Raw genomic sequence first — 18,726 nt, forward strand, 5'->3', positions numbered from 1 at the left:
GAGCCTAATGCACTGGTAAGATGCGCACGACATTGATCATTTTTGCAGATCTCCCGTGCATCACAGAACTTTGATCCAGTTTGCCTGAACCGAGACGTCTTATGGGCTCCCTCGTCAGCCTCCACGGCCGGGAGAGAGCTGCTCATCTATGTTTTAGATACCTGTCCCAGTTAAACTAACGCGGCTTATCTTCCCAGAGCCACCGCTCGTGCCACAAGGTGGGGTAATCCTCCAATTCTTCTTGACCAAATGTGTATTTCTTTACGTGGTGTTTCTGACAGTCAGTTACTTTCCAAGTTTGACCTCACTTAAAAAGGTCTCTACTTGGTTTGGGAGACAGTGCATGTAATTCAAGATGTTGTAAACCAGGCCTGGATCAAACATGTACATACATACATACGTACATACGAAAAAGAAACACTCACCACAAAGGCCGATTAGCTCAGAACGTCAGAGTCTGGTGCTAATAACCCCAAGGTCATGGGGTCAGTCCCCATACTGGCCAAACTGTTTACCACTAAAACTCGGGTTATCGTTGAAAGTTTCAGATTATAAAAATTGTATTTTGACCTGTCCAGGGGTCTGTCTCTCACCTGAAAATTAGCTGGGATAGGCTCCAGCAGACCCCCGTGACCCTGCAAAGAATATAGCGGGTAAAGATAATGGATGGATATACCATCAAGTACTTTCAGTACTAATCAGTTAGCTGGGCTAGAGCTGTGGTGGTTGAATGACACTCTCTGTATGCATGCTGTGAACTTGTGATCAGATTATTTATGATCAAATAATTTTGGATTCGATTAAAAACTATCTTTTCTAATAATTTGCTTAAAACAGTAAGTATGCTTATTGGACGGCTGTTAGCATCTGTGAAGTTAGATTTATTGTCCTTTGGTATTGGAATTATCTTAGCCTCTTTCCAAATCCTTGGGCAAACCCCGTTAGTAAAACATCTATTAAAGATGTGACAAATGGGAGTTGATATGTAAGCTGCAGCAAGTCGTAGCAGTTTACCATCTAGGCTGTCTGTTCCAGCAGGTTTTTCAATTGGCAGAGATAGTAATAGTTTATTTATGTCAGGGACAGCAAACAAAGTCAGACTTACAGTTCTTATGTGGTAACAGTGACCACTCAGATCCTACAGCTTTTTGAACGCGCTTAGGGCACTTCAACTCTAACAAATAAGCTTTTACAGTATTGTCATCAACAAATCAATCGCTTGCATTCAACTCTCACGCACAACGTTCTATACCGATTCTACAAATTAAACCTTTTGCAATTTTTCCTTATTGTTTTTTAAATCCAGCAGGTGTGCCTGATGCCTTTTACTCCAACAAAGCCACCTCCCACGCCTGTGCTCCAGGAAGACACTCACTGACACTGAGTCCAGTTGAATAAAGCTTTTGTTGCACATCATCAGCTGTTGTGCCAACGACAGTCCAGTCAGTGATCCAGTCAGATTTCACAGTTTCAAGCTTCCTCCTTCAGACCGGGATGCAATGAAGACGGCAGACATCTGAGAGCACCAGGGCAGATCTTGTAACAGAGTCAGACAGTATGCATCATCTTTTACACTCAGTAGAATTACATGCAGCTCAACAAGCAGTATGCTAGTTATTGCATATTGGGCTGGCAGTGTGAACACAGCTATAGAGACCAATGCATGTGTTAAATCAATATCACTGAAAGCAATTGGAACTCATTCGTACAAGAAGAAAAGCTGGCGTTTGGTATTTTTGGCCATGACAAAACTTTAAATACAGTGTCATCCACGACAACTTCTGTGTGCTAAAATGTAACGATTAGATAGCAAGATCATGTTTTATTGGATTGGTATTAGAGTCTTAAAATCAATGGGAATAACTCATAAGAATGCTTGGTAAAATGTTTCTTCCTGAGCTGGAAGACATCTTCACATCAACTCAATGCATAATGTGTTGTTTTTGATAATACACAAGCTTGTTTTTTAACCTCTCATTCAGCACCCGGGTATTGTAGGTGTTGTTTTTTGAAGCTTTGCACATGTAAAATAAAGTGTTGAACGCAGCTCCCTGTCGGACCACTTTTTTTGGAACCAGCATGAGTTGGAAATGTCTTCAAATTCCCTCACATGGTATTTTTTGTTGTTAGATTGCCATTACAGTTATAATATTTTCATGGTCCTGTGGCAAAATAATTCCACTACTTCTGCTGTGCTTTTAAACAGCTGTGTGTGTCTGGTTTTCTGGTGTTTATAATAACAAGAAAAGAAATACATCTTCACTCTAATGTGTGCTATTACGTGTGCTTCCTCTTCCACTATTCTTCGTGACGTCATCAAAGACATCACATTCTTTGATGACGTTCCAAGGCTCCATGAAAGAGCATTTGAACGCTACGCGTCTGAAGCTGGAGCTGATTTGCTGCAAACGAGGATGAATGTGCACATGTTCCCAAACGTAGCAACAGCGCCCTCTGCTGGTTCATGGCGGTATGGTCGTAAGCGGCAGCTGCAGCTTCACAACTGTCTTCTATACGCACTTACCGAGTGTACTGTCACGTTTGTGTTTGTTTCATCATAACTGAACAACACAAACATCCGTATGCTGTCCTTTGACGACCGAGTTACTCCTTCAAATAAATGGATGGCGCTCCTATAGTTTATTTCTTTAGTTCAGCCACTTATAGGCTCTGCAAAGCGATTTAGTCTTTTTCCTATTCACCCGTTCACAGCCTCTTATTTTAGACACTCACAATGTGACAACAACCCCCGGTGAACATGTGGGAGTGAAGTGGGGCGTCTCTAATATGACGTAGGTTTGATATGACGTAGGTTGATATGGCGGTGGAATTCTTGCCTCCTTTGATCCTTTATGACGTCACCAGCAGTATATTTATCTGTAAATATTCCTCTGGACCGAGTCAGTTAGTTCTTCACCTTCAGCTTGGTATCTTCTCACTAAGGATGTGGTGGAAACAGTTCTCATTGAGGTTGCTCGTGTTTCTTTTGGTTATTTGCTGGTATTTGGTGGTTTGTCCAGCGCAACATCAGTCCGTCTCCCTGTGTTTGAGTTTTATGTAAAAGTTCTGTCAAATTAACTTTTTTTTTGGTTTCTTTCTTGTTTTTTGTCAATAGTCATTTAAAAAAGTACATGGCATAATTACTGCAACTGGTAGATTTAACAACAGCGGCTGGATATATATTTTTCCTTTTTTTTTTTTTTACTTCTTTTTATTTCTTTTAACAAGTTCAGACATATAGTGCAGTCATACAGCCAAAAATACAGCAAAGGTGTCAGCATGAAGTAGTCCGTGGGTTTCTGCATCTGTTCATTGTCCGTGTGTCACATAATCCCTATGAGGATGAGTAGTCCATAGGCAGAGGGGTATGAGTGCACATGTACCACAGTGCACAATTAAGAAAGAAAACCACAAATAAAAAAAATAAATACATTTAAAAAAAATCAAGAATACCACAACAAAAGAAAGTCACTTCTCACATATAGCAGATCACATCAGTTGAGGAAATATTAAATAATTGGCGACCATTTAATCAAGAAGACATCCATTTTTAAATGTATCCTTGCTGTTATGTTTTCCATGTAAAAAACCTCCTTAACCTTCTCCCTCCATTGGGTCACTGTGGGGGGCTGGGGCTTCAGCCAGGAGACCGTGATCATCTTCTTAGCAGAAACAAGAAGGACTCTCAATAGCAATCTCTGATTATCATCTAGATCTTCTGGTAATATTTCTAGTATAAAATAGGATGGCTCTAAAGGTAGTTCAATATTTAGACATCCCTTAATTTCATCTTTTACGTTTTGCCAGAATCCTAATAGTTTTGGGCAATCAAATAGAATGTGGGTATGATCTCCTACTAGCCCACAGCCCCTCCAACACTGATCTGAAGTGCGAGCAAATTTTGACGTGATAAGAGGGGTCCTAAAGAATCTCATCTTAATTTTCCACTCAAATTCCCTCCACATGGGGCTATTTGTCGTTTTATGTCCCTCCCTGCATGATGTTTCCCAATTTTCATCTGAAATGATGGTGTTCATCTCTAATTCCCATTTTTCCTTGATGTCCAGGCTGTTGTATGTTAGTTCTTCCTGTAGTATTCTATATAGGTGTGATATTGTCTTTTTCTTAATTTTCCCCTTAATTGTTTGCATAAAAAACTGTTCTATATTGGATGGCAAAGCAGTTATTGCATCCCATTCTTTGTGTTTCTGTAAATAGTGCCTTAGTTGAAGGTACTTAAAAAAGTCATGGGTTGGAAGATTGTGTTTGCGTTGTAGCTGTTCAAAAGACATCAGGACTTCTCCTTCAAATATTTGATCCAGTAAGAATAAACCATTCTCTTCCCACTTCTTGAACCTTATGTCTAATATAGAGGGGAGAAAATCAACATTATGTGCAATTCTCATTACTCTAGATATCGAGGTGGGGAGTTTCATCTTTTTTCTCACCCTTGACCATACTTTTAAAGTAGTTTTCACCCACTGGTTTGGGATTTTGTTTATCCCCCAGATTTCACAACTCGTGAATGGAAATGTATCTAAGGGCAGTTTTGGGCACACACTCCGTTCCATCTCGACCCAAATGGTGTCCTTATCCTGAGTTATCCATGCGACCATTGATCTGATCTGGGCTGCCCAGTAATATTTTTTCAGGTTAGGAAGATTTAGGCCTCCATCTTCTTTTGAGCATAACAGTCTTTTAAATTTGATTTTGGGTCTTTTGTTTTGCCAAATAAATTTAGATAGACAGCTGTTCATTTTTTTAAATGTAGAAATGGGGACCTCTATGGGGAGGGACTGAAACATAAAGAGCAGCCTGGGTAGCACATTCATTCGAACAGTTTCCACTTTTCCTATTATGGACAGAGGGAGGATTTCCCATCGTGTAAGATCGTTTTTAATTTCACCCAACAATTTACCATAATTAGCCTTAAACAATTGCGATACATCAGAAGTTATAATGATTCCTAGATATCTGAACCCTTGGTTAGACCATCGAAATTTAAAGCTTCCTGCCAAACTTGCTGGCCAATCCCCTACCAACACAATTGCCTCAGACTTAGATTGATTAATCTGATAACCAGACACCTCACCATATTCCTTTACATTTTTTATCAATGCAGGGACAGAGGAGATTGGGTCACTGATGTATGCTAATAGGTCATCCGCGTAGAGCGAAATTTTGTGTTCTGTCTGACCTTCATCTTTTATGCCTTTTATAGTTTCATTTTGCCTAATTGATGCCGCTAGGGGTTCTATATTTATGGCAAAAGGCAGGGGACTGAGGCAGTCCCCCTGCCGGACCCCTCTCTCAAGGTTAAAAAAGTCTGAACAACAACCGTTCACTCTAACTCTCGACCTTGGGTTTGTATATATCACCCTTACCCATTCTACAAACTTCTGGTGGAATCCCATCGCGGCTAATGTTTTGTACAGAAATTGCAAGTTAACGGTGTCAAACGCTTTCTGTGCGTCAAAACTGATTAGCAAAGAGGTTTGCATGTGCTTCTTAGCACATGTTATAATATTCAGTGTTCTCCTTATATTATTGCTTCCCTGTCTTTCAGGTATGAAGCCTGTCTGATCCACGTCAATCAATTTTGTTATAATCTTCTGCATCCTCTTTGCCAGAATACTGGTTAATAATTTTTGGTCATTACATATTAAACTAATGGGTCTATATCCTTCACAAAGTGTCGGGTCCTTACCATCTTTGTGGATCACTGAAATAATAGCTTCCGACCATGTATTTGGTGGATCGCCTTTGGAGAGAGAGTGGTTAAAAACTTTTGTTAGTACTGGCACTAAGTCATCTATGAAGCATTTATAAAATTCTCCAGGGAGTCCGTCGCTCCCTGGGGATTTGTGGTTTTTTAGTTTTTTGATGGCTTCCCGAATTTCCAATTCTGTTATATCTGATATCATGTGTGATGCTTCTTCTTCTGACAGTGAGGGTAAGTGTAAGCTGGCCAGAAAAGATTCAGCATTGTCATCTTTTGTTTGTAATTTAGGCTCTGCATAGAGGTTTTTATAGAATGATGCAAAAGCATCTGTTCTATTTTTCCTTTTTTTATAAAGTCATTTAAAATATGATTTAAATTTGACATGAATTAAATCTTGTAATTATTATTTAGTATTGTTTCCCCCATAAGAGCCACTTGTTTAGCTTCGGCTGCAGTGGTTTGCAGGTGGAAGATGAAATGTGTTATTGTGGACAGATTAGTTTGGTGATTTTAGGTTGGAAGCGCTGACTTAAAACCTTTGTAGTGTATATCATTGTTACATAATTGGCACATATATGTCATTATTTGACGTGAATATTTGCCACCTGCATGCTTTTGTTCAGAAGTATTTACTGCTAATAACTGCCCAAGGCATCACAGGAAGATGTGTCTTTCTGTTTAACTCCTTTAGCTGTGTGCTTTTTTTATGGCTCACTTGAAAGTAGAGATCAGAGTTTTCATAATCTTCACTTCTGATTGAGGGTCATTATAGATCGTTATTCATGAGTGTGACTGCAATAAGTTACTGAATTTCAAAATGTTTTCTTAGCAATTTCTTTGCTCTGTGATAATAACCTTCTGCAGCATTCATACGTAGACAGCTGTGAATTAGTTTCCCAGGAAAGTCAGTCTTGTTTGTGCATTTTAACTGTTGTTCTTTGTCTAATTGTTGCGGGTGAAAGGTTAGTCCAGCATGTAACATCATCTTGTTTTTTTCTAAAGTAGGGGGCATGAAGTTATGATTGAAAAACTCTGGCACCCTGGGGGAAATATTGATATCCAGATATATTATTGATATGAATTGGGAGTGTTAGGTAGAAGAAAAACCACAGTGAAATACTCTCTCAATCCAATGCTGGGTTTCTAAAGTAAGTAAGTAGTGCAATATACTTATGAACTGTAAACATCAAATAACTGATTTTGAACACAAGATTTATTTTAAGTGCAGGTTTTTAAACCTGTTAACAGCCTGTCTACCCCTGTACTACAGTATATTCCAGACAGACTTGCTTTGTGCAGGGGCTTTCACACTGCACTGTCTAGAACGCACAGAAGAGGCAGCACGGTGGCTCTTCAACCAGGTCCTTGTATACTTTCTGGGATCAAACTTGGAAGTAGGGGGGCCATTGATGTTAATCATCATTAAGTTTGATATGTTTGAGACCAGTAGGACAGCCCTCTTGTCTGTGCCTAGAAACATGGACACCATTAGACCTGCTTTAGGGGCTGGAGTTACCCTAAAATGTCCCTAAGAACCCTTAAAAGGAACCCTGGTTATTAAGACTTGTAGTCCCTAATTAGCCACAATTGTTCTCTTATACTAAAATATGTTGTTAGAAACACATGAAATAATCTAATTGCTTTAAAAATCTACAATGTTTATCACATATTTTGACCAGCGGGAGGCGCCATGTTTTACCTGCGCAATGCATTCTGGGGGCGATGACGTAGAGCGGTGGCTCTGGGAAGATAAGCCGCGTTAGTTTAACTGGGACAGGTATCTAAAACATAGTTGAGCAGCACTCTCCCGGCCGTGGAGGCTGACGAGGGACCCCATAAGACGTCTCGGTTCAGGCAAACTGGATCAAAGTTCTGTGATGCACGGGAGATCTGCAAAAATGATCAAAGTCGTGCGCATCTTACCAGTGCATCTTACCTACGCCGTAGACGGCGTAGCCGTGGCCCTAGAGCCTGCAGCGCACCGCCATCCGCTCTCCGCTCTTCGCTCTCCACTCTCGCCGGGATGGAGACGCCGGTGGGCAGGATGCACGTTTGGGTGGGCATAGCCCACCCCTGCCCCCCCCTAAAACCGGCCTCGGTGCTGGGTCCACCGTTTGATGACAGACCAGAGGCTGAGGGGACTGGCCCGGGACTTTGACGAAACGGGAGGCGCAGACTTCGCGTCAAATAGGCAAGAACATCTTTATTTAATTTAATGACGCCAGATCTGGCTGGGGTTTTTATTGTAGCATCGGCTATCTGCTAGTTGAAACGTGTTGTCTGTTAGTCTATCTGAGTTTTATGGTGTTTTTATAGTTCATGCTGTATGGTGCGTTACTTTTTTTTTTTTTTTACTTCTTTGTAGGTGCGCCGTCACCTTAATGTTTAGCTGTGTTTTGATCTGTGTTTCTGGTGCGCCTGTCACCAGACCCCAACAACAACTCAACAACCCGGCTCACCTGGAGCCACCCAAAGACCCGGCTCACCGTCCGAACCCGGGGACCCACTTTTAAGCCCCCCCCCCGACCGGCCACTGGAGTGAAAGAGCCAGCCCTTGGGCCTGGAGGACCAGGGCCCTGGTACCCTAAACACCCAGACGATCCTAGCACCATGGACAGCACTCTGTCAGATGCTCAGGCGCATATTGCTTTTCACTCATGTTCTGGTTTCAGGACCACAATAAAACCACAATAAAAGCTGAGCAGGGTTCCATGGTGTAATGGTTAGCACTCTGGACTTTGACTCCAGTAATCTGAGTTCAAATCTCAGTGGAACCTGTCAGTCTTCCACACAACCAGGTACCAAGGTTTTACCCACATGATGTTGTGTTTAAGCAGTTTATACAGTTGTTTTCCGCTAGTGATGCTAATGATGGTCACTGATCAATACGAAGGATCATTTCCAACAGTTGTTTCCCTTCACAGTTCCAAACAAATCTGATCAATTTTAAGAGATAATCAGAAAGAAATCAGTCTTAGAAGAGATCTGCTTCATTCATATCTGAGAGAATTGTGCTGGGTCACATGATGTCATTTAAGCTGGTTAGTTAGTTGACAGAGTTGTAGGATTTTTGACACTGTCAGAAGGTTTGAAAGGAGTGACGCCGTCCCCCAAAGTCACGGACTGTGTGGCGGAGTCACATCCTAGTTAAACAGCAGAGTGGCGCAGCGGAAGCGTGCTGGGCCCATAACCCAGAGGTGGATGGATGGAAACCATCCTCTGCTACTTAAGACTTCCTCTCATACATGACATTCCTGTATGATAAAGGCTCTAAATCGTCTTGTTCTGAAGATTCACACACACACACACACACACACACACACACAGGTTGTTGTGGCCGAGTGTTTAAGGCGATGGACTAGAAATCCATTGGGGATTCCCCGCGCAGGTTCAAATCCTGCCAACAACGAGTAATGTTGGAATGTGCAAGACGACTGCCTAATCTTCAGTTATTAACCATATCCAGTACTGTCTTTCTAAAGTAATCAGGTGGATTCCCTTGTGGTACATTTTGTATTTTCTACCCAGCATGGTTATACCCATGGATGATTTTTAATTTTACCACAACAGGACAACTTATATGAAGTCATACATTTATTTCTAACATGAATGATTTGAAGATAGGATTTTTTTTTTCATTACGCCCGCCATTTTCAAAGCATGTGAGTTTCCGTAGTGTAGTGGTTATCACGTTTGCCTAACACGGAAAAGGTCCCCCGTTCAAAACTGGGCGGAAACATGTATGACTTTGCAATAACATTATTTGGACTTGGAAAACCACTCTAGTCCTCTTCTTGGTGCTCAGGACAGGAAGGTCGACCATCTCTTTCTCACATTGGGTCTTATGCAGAAATGAATTTCGTTGCAGTTCCACAACTGACCAAAAGCCAGTCATTCTCCATTTACCTACACTTTAAAATGTCCAACTTTACAGGAAAAAAAGAAACATATTAGAGAGATTTTTTACAGGATTTTTCTCGTCATGTCCGCCATTTTCAAAACATGTCAGTCACTAGCTCCACCACCAGACACCAACAACAACTCAACAACCCCAACAACCCGGCTCACCTGGAGCCACCCAAAGACCCGGCTCACCGTCCGAACCAGGGGACCCGCTTTTAAGCCCCCCCCCGACGGGCCACTGGAGTGAAAGATCCAGCCCTTGGACCTGGAGGACCAGGGCCCTGGTACCCTAAACACCCAGACACTCCTAGCACCATGGACAGCACTCTGTCAGATGCTCAGGCGCATATTGCTTTTCACTCATGTTCTGGTTTCAGGACCACAATAAAACCACAATAAAAGCTGAACAGGGTTCCATGGTGTAATGGTTAGCACTCTGGACTTTGACTCCAGTAATCTGAGTTCAAATCTCAGTGGAACTTGTCAGTCTTCCACACAACCAGGTATCAAGGTTTTACCCACATGATGTTGTAGTATCAATCCACGAGGCTCCACCTCAAAAAACAACACGGGGAAATGGAAACATGGACACCATTAGACCTGCTTTAGGGGGCTGGAGTTTCCCTAAAATGTCCCTAAGAACCCTTTAATATGTGATGAATGTATCTAATATCATGAATGTTCTTGAATGATGTTTATACAGTTGTTTTCAGCTAGTCATGCTAATGATGGTCACTGATCAATACGAAGGATCATTTCCAATTGTTTCCCTTCACAGTTCCAAACAAATCTGATCAATTTTAAGAGATAATCAGAAAGAAATCAGTCTTAGAAGAGATCTGCTTCATTCATATCTGAGAGATTTGTGCTGGGTCACATGATGTCATTTAAGCTGGTTAGTTAGTTGACTGAGTTGTAGGATTTTTGACACTGTCAGAAGGTTTGAAAGGAGTGACGCCGTCCCCCAAAGTCACGGACTGTGTGGCGGAGTCACATCCTGGTTAAACAGCAGAGTGGTGCAGCGGAAGCGTGCTGGGCCCATAACCCAGAGGTCGATGGATTGAAACCATCCTCTGCTACTTAAGACTTCCTCTCATACATGAGATTCCTGTGAGAGATTAACTGAAATACATCCAGAGCTTTTTGCAAACAAGAAAGTGGATGTATGATCTATGAACATACTGCACTGACTGTTGATGAAAATGCATCAAAATGTTTTTAAAAAATGAGGATGAAAATATGTCTCAAACTGATAAAGTAAAACCAACAATTTTAAAATAAAGGCTCTAAATTGTCTTGTTCTGAAGACACGCGCGCACACGCACACGCGCACACACACACACACACACACACACACACACACACACACACACACACACACACACACACACACACACACACACACACACACACACACACAGCTGACCGGTTGTTGTGGCCGAGTGGTTAAGGCGATGGACTAGAAATCCATTGGCGATTCCCCGCGCAGGTTCAAATCCTGCCAACCACGAGTAATGTTTGAATGTCCAAGACGACTGCCTAATCTTCAGTTATTAACCATATCCAGTACTGTCTTTCAAAAGTAATCAGTTGGATTCCCTTGTGGTACATTTTGTATTTTCTACCCAGCATGGTAATACCCATGGATGATTTTTAATTTTACCACAACAGGACAACTTATACGAAGTCATACATATATTTCTAACATGAATGATTTGAAGATAGGATTTCATTACGCCCGCCATTTTCAAAGCATGCAAGTTTCCGTAGTGTAGTGGTTATCACGTTCGCCTAACACGTGAAAGGTCCCCTGTTTGAAACTGGGTGGAAACATGTATGACTTTGCAATAATATTATTTGGACTTGGAAAACCACTCTAGTCCTCTACTTGGTGCTCAGGACAGGAAGGTCGACCATCTCTTTCTCACATTGGGTCTTATGCAGAAATGAATTTCGTTGCAGTTCCACAACTGACCAAAAGCCAGTCATTCTCCATTTACCTACACTTTAAAATGTCCAACTTTACAGGAAAAAAAGAAACATATTAGAGAGATTTTTTACAGGATTTTTCTCGTCATGCCCGCCGTTTTCAAGACATGTCAGTCACTAGCTCCACCACCAGACCCCACTAGCTCCACCACCAGACCCCACTAGCTCCACCACCAGACCCCAACAACAACTCAACAACCTCAACAACCCGGCTCACCTGGAGCCACCCAAAGACCCGGCTCACCGTCCGAACCCGGGGACCCGCTTTTAAGCCCCCCCCCGGACGGGCCACTGGAGTGAAAGAGCCAGCCCTTGGGCCTGGAGGACCAGGGCCCTCGTACCCTAAACACCCAGACGCTCCTAGCACCATGGACAGCACTCTGTCAGATGCTCAGGCGCATATAACTTTTCACTCATGTTCTGGTTTCAGGACCACAATAAAACCACAATAAAAGCTGAACAGGGTTCCATGGTGTAATGGTTAGCACTCTGGACTTTGACTCCAGTAATCTGAGTTCAAATCTCAGTGGAACCTGTCAGTCTTCCACACAACCAGGTATCAAGGTTTTACCCACATGATGTTGTAGTATCAATCCACGAAACTTCGGGCCCATGTATGTCATTAATTGCATTTGAGATAAACCAACAGGGCAGATAGTTGATATTTGTTGAAGAAGGCATGACCCGCCCTATACTGCCTCTGATTGGCTGTAACCCTAACCAATCATCACTCCTCATGCCTAAATCTAACCAATCCAACTAAGGCAACGAGTACTAGCCAATCAGAGGCAGAGTAGGGCGGGTCATGCCTTCGCCATCCTAGGAAAACAAATTTGGCTTGCAGGACAGTAAATGATGCGCATCAGAGGGGATTTAGAAGTGGGTATACGCATGCCGACTGAAAAATAAGTGGGTATACGCCGTATACCCGCGTATACCCTGCACTACACTGTATAAGAGCTATTTCAGGTTCAGCTTTCGCTTACGGCCATACCAGCCTGAATACGCCCGATCTCGTCTGATCATTGGTCACTGATCATTGAAAAATGACTAATGTTTCAAACATTAGTCAATAAAATCTAAAACTTGAAGTGAAGAGTTCAAGTTTTTTTGGAGAATCTCTACTCTCTCCGTATATTTGCAATAACCGGAGACGGTAGCTAAACTGAAGTGACCTGTAAAGAGTGAATGTGAGGTAGGACACTAGAACTTACTGTCTCAAGTCTCTTTAACCACAGAGGGACTAAAACTCTCAACCTTCTTATCCAAATTCAGATGCCTTGTCCTTTAGGACGTGTGGTCCACCAATGGCTTCTGTTTCTCATTCCAGCATGTCACACCTCTAAAGGTCTTACTGTTTTGATGTCTGAGACGAGGTAAGTGAGAGGTTGTGGAGGCCCTGTGGCTTAGTTGGTCAAAGCACCTGTCTAGTAAACAGGAGATCCTGGGTTCAAATCCCAGCAGAGCCTCTAGACTCATCTGTCTTTGGATGAGAAGAAGATTATAGATGTCTCATTCATTCATGGTTCAACCGTGGTGGTGAAATGGAAAAATGACATGTAGCTTAAAAAAAAGAAAGGCACATTGAAGGTTTCTTACCCAAAGTTAATTCGCACATTCCAGTCTTAAACTTATTCTAAGAGATGTGGACTGCTTGAGAGGGAGGTAATGTCTGGTTTTTCTCCTTTTAGTCACTTTAATACTTTGCTGTTCTTCACTCGTGCCACAAGGTGGGGTACTCCTCCAATTCTTCTTGACCAAATGTGTATTTCTTTACGTGGTGTGTCTGACAGTCGAATACTTTCCAAGTTTGACCTCACTTAAAAAGGTCTCTACTTGGTTTGGGAGGCTGTGCATTTAATTCAAAATCTTATAAACCAGCGGCCGGATTCACAAAACATTCTTAAGAAAAAAAATCTTCTTAAGTGTCATGTTTTTCTTAAGTTCAGTCTTAAACTTGAGTTATGGTTCTGCTTCAAATCGACGCCGTGCACACGCAGTCGCCGTGACACCGTTGTGAACCCTTCAGACTTCTCCATCACTCCATTTCGCCGCGGTGCAGTACCCCCCGTGACCGCTAATTCGCGATCTTTTCCTGAATGGTTTATCCGACTTTTTCCGGTCACAGTGAATCAAAGAGATAAGGACGACTATTGTGCAAAAAACCAAAACAAAAAAAATCACACATACACGAAGAAAAGAGCGCTGAAAGTTCGCAACTGCTTCAAACCGGAAACTGGAAATGCGTTGCTACCAAGCGAACCAATCACAGTCCTCTCGGTCTGTGTTTGGTCTGCGTCGCCTCCACGCGTAGCTACAATTTTTGGGAGGTGACGTCAGTGACGACGTCAGCGACGGCGTCAGTGACGGCGTCAGCGACGGCGTGTGGTCTGCGTCGACGCGTACCACACGCCGTAGGCACAGCGTCGTTTTGACGCAGAACCATAACTCAAGCTGAAAGAAGAAAAAAGTCATATTCTCCAAAAAAGTTCTTAAGTATTTTCTCAACTTTTTTCTTAAGTTTCTTCTTAAGAAAAAACTTAAGAATAAATGGTATTCTTGAAATAAAAGTTCTCAAATTTGTTCTTGACTTTTTTCTTAACTTTAAGACAACCTTGACCTGTCTTAAAATGTCTTCTGTGAAAAAGTAAGCCTCTAATATCACCTTTTTCAACACATTTGCACAAACAAAAACCTGCAATATTGTGGAGCGATGCATCGGTGTAGTGAAGTCTCGCTTCAGGTGCATCCACTGAATATAATGAAATGAATAATAATAATAATATAATGAAATGAATAATATATAATCTTGTATACCAAGTACATAGAGATGCACTAAATAAAAACCCAAACATATGTAGCTTAATAAAACAAAATTAAATTCAATAGACTGATATGTTCATTTTAATACATTGATTAAAATTGTGACGGCTCTGATGTACAGACGGAGCAGCAGCAGCTTCTGGGGCATGACAACATGAAGCTTCACTTTATATTCAGACAAACTAATGTGGCAGCTACAACTGTTAGATTTCATCTATTAAACCAACATTTATCTTCCTAAATGATTTATTTCAGCCAGCGGTACCTCTCTACAGAGCTGCAAGTCAGTTCATTGGATCACTTTCTCCCTGGGACGACGGCGCAGGTTGACCCGGCGATCACGTCTGTACTTCAGTCTGAGCTGCTGCTGCTGCTCCGAGCCGGCGGCTCTTCTCATCCCCGAAAACATCGGAGCAAATTTCTTAACCGCCGTTATTTGGATAAACCGAGCCCACGTTGGGGATCTTCAGTGGCGTGCACAGACATTTTGGGGGGCAGGTGCTCAGTGCAAAATAAGGGCACACACGCGGCGTGTGGAACTGCTGGCTGCCTTATAGCAGTGTGATATTTGGAAGAAAAAAAAGCATACTATATGGCATGGTATATTTATTTCAATATCTTAATAACATTGTGATAAAACAAATAACTCTGGACGCTGACATTTCTGCCTCTCTGCTATGTGTATGTCCCTCATCTTCCATGCTGGTAGATGGCCTATTGCAGGACAGCAGAGAGAATAGAATATTTTTATTTGAGTAAGACTGCTTGGTGACAGTCAATGCATTACAACGCTAAGACTCACCACACCAGGCTGTAACTGCCATGGCCTAACTTCAATTTCCTACTACAGAGCTGTGTTTTTTAAAGGTTTTTTTAATAAAATATGTTTTTAACTATTATATATATATATATATATATATATATATATATATATATATATATATATATATATATATATATATATATATATATATATATATATATATATATACTACAGCGGACTACAGCGGAAATTAAAACAGCTTTTAGCTCTCGGCTTCTGCTGTTGTTTTGGTGCGACATGCATTCTGGGATACTTGGCTGCTACTGCTGAACGGTCTGCTGGAGCAGCTACTGAATTGATTTAGTGATTTCGGATACAGCCATATTTTAAGAAATTCTTAAGTAGGAAAAATGAGAAATTCAATTCAATTCAATTCAATTTTATTTATATAGCGTCTAATACAACAGAGTTGTCTCTAGACGCTTTACAGAGACCCATACCCAGAACATGACCCCCGAGCAGTTATTACATAAACAATGGCAGGTAAAAACTCCCCTAGTGGGAGAAAAACCTTAAGCCAAACAGTGGCAAGGAAAAACTCCCCTTTAGGAGGGAAGAAACCTTGAGCAGGACCAGGCTCATCAGGGGGGACCCTCCTGCCGAGGGCCAGACTGGTGGGTCAGGGACGGCAACAGCACAGCAGGCAGGTGGAAGCAGCAACGGGATGACCGGGGGTGGGGACCGCAGGCCAGCACGCAGCTCCCGAAGCTCCGGCCCAATCAGCAAGTCCCAGGTTGGGGTGCAGGGTCAGGAAAAGACTTGTGCTCCGTAATGCAAGCTACAAGCCACCCACGACCACCTGCAGGACAAAAGAGAGAAAAGGGAGGAGAAGGGGGGGCCAGCAACGGGATGACCAGGGGTGGGGACCGCAGGCCAGCACGCAGCTCCCGAAGCTCCGGCCCAATCAGCAAGTCCCAGGTTGGGGTGCAGGGTCGGGGAAAGACTTGTGCTCCGTAATGCAAGCTACAAGCCACCCACGACCACCTGCAGGTTCCGGTGTCCGGCAAAGGATGCTGCAACAAATTCATAAGAAATGACAGTTCTTAAGAAGGTTCTTAAGAAAATATTGAGGAATTGCACTTAAGAACTTTCTTATGAACTTCTTAATTTTAGATCTTAAGACATTTCTTAAGATCGTTCTTAAGAACATATTGATGAATCCGGCCCCAGGCCTGGATCAAACATGCACATACACACAGGTGCACAGGTGCAGGGGAATTAGGAGCTGGGAAGCCACAGTTTTTCAGTTTTTTTTGGAACCAGCATGAGTTGGAAATGTCTTCAAATTCCCTCACATGGCATTTTTTGTTGTTAGATTGCCATTACAGTTATAATATTTTCATGGTCCTGTGGCAAAATAATTTCACTACTTCTGCTCCTGTGCTTTTAAACAGCTGTGTGTCTGGTTTTCTGGTGTTTATAATAACAAGAAAAGAAATACATCTTCACTCTAATGTGTGCTATTACGTGTGCTTCCTCTTCCACTATTCTTCGTGACGTCATCAAAGACATCACATTCTTTGATGACGTTCCAAGGCTCCATGAAAGAGCATTTGAACGCTACGCGTCTGAAGCTGGAGCTGATTTGCTGCAAACGAGGATGAATGTGCACATGTTCCCAAACGTAGCAACAGCGCCCTCTGCTGGTTCATGGCGGTATGGTCGTAAACGGCAGCTGCGGCTTCACAACTGTCTTCTATACGCACTTACCGAGTGTACTGTCCCGTTTGTGTTTGTTTCATCATAACTGAACAACACAAACATCCGTATACTGTCCTTTGACGACCGAGTTACTCCTTCAAATAAATGGATGGCGCTCCTATAGTTTATTTCTTTAGTTCAGCCACTTATAGGCTCTGCAAAGCGATTTAGTCTTTTTCCTATTCACCCGTTCACAGCCTCTTATTTTAGACACTCACAATGTGACAACAACCCCCCGGTGAACATGTGGGAGTGAAGTGGGGCGTCTCTAATATGACGTAGGTTTGATATGACGTAGGTTGATATGGCGGTGGAAATGTTGCCTCCTTTGATCCTTTATGACGTCACCAGCAGTATATTTATCTGTAAATATTCCTCTGGACCGAGTCAGTTAGTTATTCACCTTCAGCTTGGTATCTTCTCACTAAGGATGTGGTGGAAACAGTTCTCATTGAGGTTGCTCGTGTTTCTTTTGGTTATTTGCTGGTATTTGGTGGTTTGTCCAGCGCAACATCAGTCCGTCTCCCTGTGTTTGAGTTTTATGTAAAAGTTCTGTCAATTTAACTTTTTTTTTTGGTTTCTTTTCTTGTTTTTTTGTCAATAGTCATTTGAAAAAGTACATGGCACAATTACTGCAACTGGTAGATTTAACAACAGCGGCTGGATATATATTTTTGCTTTTTTTATAAAGTCAATTAAAATATGATTTAAATTTGACATGAATTAAATCTTGTAATTATTATTTAGTATTGTTTCCCCCATAAGACCCACTTGTTTAGCTTCGGCTGCAGTGGTTTGCAGGTGGAAGATGAAATGTGTTATTGTGGACAGATTAGTTTGGTGATTTTAGGTTGGAAGCGCTGACTTAAAACCTTTGTAGTGTATATCATTGTTACATAATTGTCACATATATGTCATTATTTGACGTGAATATTTGCCACCTGCATGCTTTTGTTCAGAAGTATTTACTGCTAATAACTGCCCAAGGCATCACAGGAAGATGTGTCTTTCTGTTTAACTCCTTTAGCTGTGTGCTTTTTTTTATGGGTCACTTGAAAGTAGAGATCAGAGTTTTCATAATCTTCACTTCTGATTGAGGGTCATTATAGATCGTTATTCATGAGTGTGACTGCAATAAGTTACTGAATTTCAAAATGTTTTCTTAGCAATTTCTTTGCTCTGTGATAATAACCTTCTGCAGCATTCATACGTAGACAGCTGTGAATTAGTTTCCCAGGAAAGCCAGTCTTGTTTGTGCAGAATAAACAGAATAAAAAACATCTCACTGTACGACTTGGATCTGCTTCATTTTTTTGCAATCAATACTGGCCCACAGACTATAGGGTGAGACAACTACATAATTATACATTTTGAGTGAACTATTCCTTATTCCTTAGTCAATCCACACATGAAAATTTGACAACTATTCTCTCAACTTTCAAGTAGTTTCTTTTGTAAACCGTCTCTTGGAACAGCTGATTTGCAACAGATAGTGTAGGCCAGAGTATGCCACTATTATAAAATTAACATTATTTGTCAAGGAGCAGTTTGCAGATATTACTGGTCCTACACAGGCGGCCTAATGCATGAATATAACATATATTTAACATGAGGCAAACATGGTGTTTCAGTCAGATATTAGTTTATTCTTAACATTCAAATAATTCAACAATATATTCAAAACAATGTTACAAAATAACAATATTTAGTTAACAATGAACACAAATATATACATTTTACAACATATTCATGAAAACCACAGTGA

General features: G+C 41.7%; 4 non-coding genes across 4 annotated transcripts; all 4 read left to right on the top strand.

Moving 5' to 3' along the window:
• Positions 1–8,427: 8,427 nt before the first annotated feature.
• On the top strand, positions 8,428–8,499 carry trnaq-uug (transfer RNA glutamine (anticodon UUG)). The gene has a single exon. It is a non-coding gene; the product is annotated as a tRNA-Gln (tRNA).
• Positions 8,500–10,035: 1,536 nt separating this feature from the next.
• On the top strand, positions 10,036–10,107 carry trnaq-uug (transfer RNA glutamine (anticodon UUG)). Its single transcript has one exon. It is a non-coding gene; the product is annotated as a tRNA-Gln (tRNA).
• A 1,970-nt stretch (positions 10,108–12,077) lies between these two features.
• Positions 12,078–12,149, top strand: trnaq-uug (transfer RNA glutamine (anticodon UUG)). Its single transcript has one exon. It is a non-coding gene; the product is annotated as a tRNA-Gln (tRNA).
• An 860-nt stretch (positions 12,150–13,009) lies between these two features.
• Positions 13,010–13,083, top strand: trnat-agu (transfer RNA threonine (anticodon AGU)). Its single transcript has one exon. It is a non-coding gene; the product is annotated as a tRNA-Thr (tRNA).
• The last annotated feature ends 5,643 nt before the right edge of the window (positions 13,084–18,726 follow it).

The sequence above is a fragment of the Cololabis saira genome, chromosome 11 (assembly GCF_033807715.1).
Source record: "Cololabis saira isolate AMF1-May2022 chromosome 11, fColSai1.1, whole genome shotgun sequence".
NCBI lineage: Eukaryota > Metazoa > Chordata > Actinopteri > Beloniformes > Belonidae > Cololabis > Cololabis saira.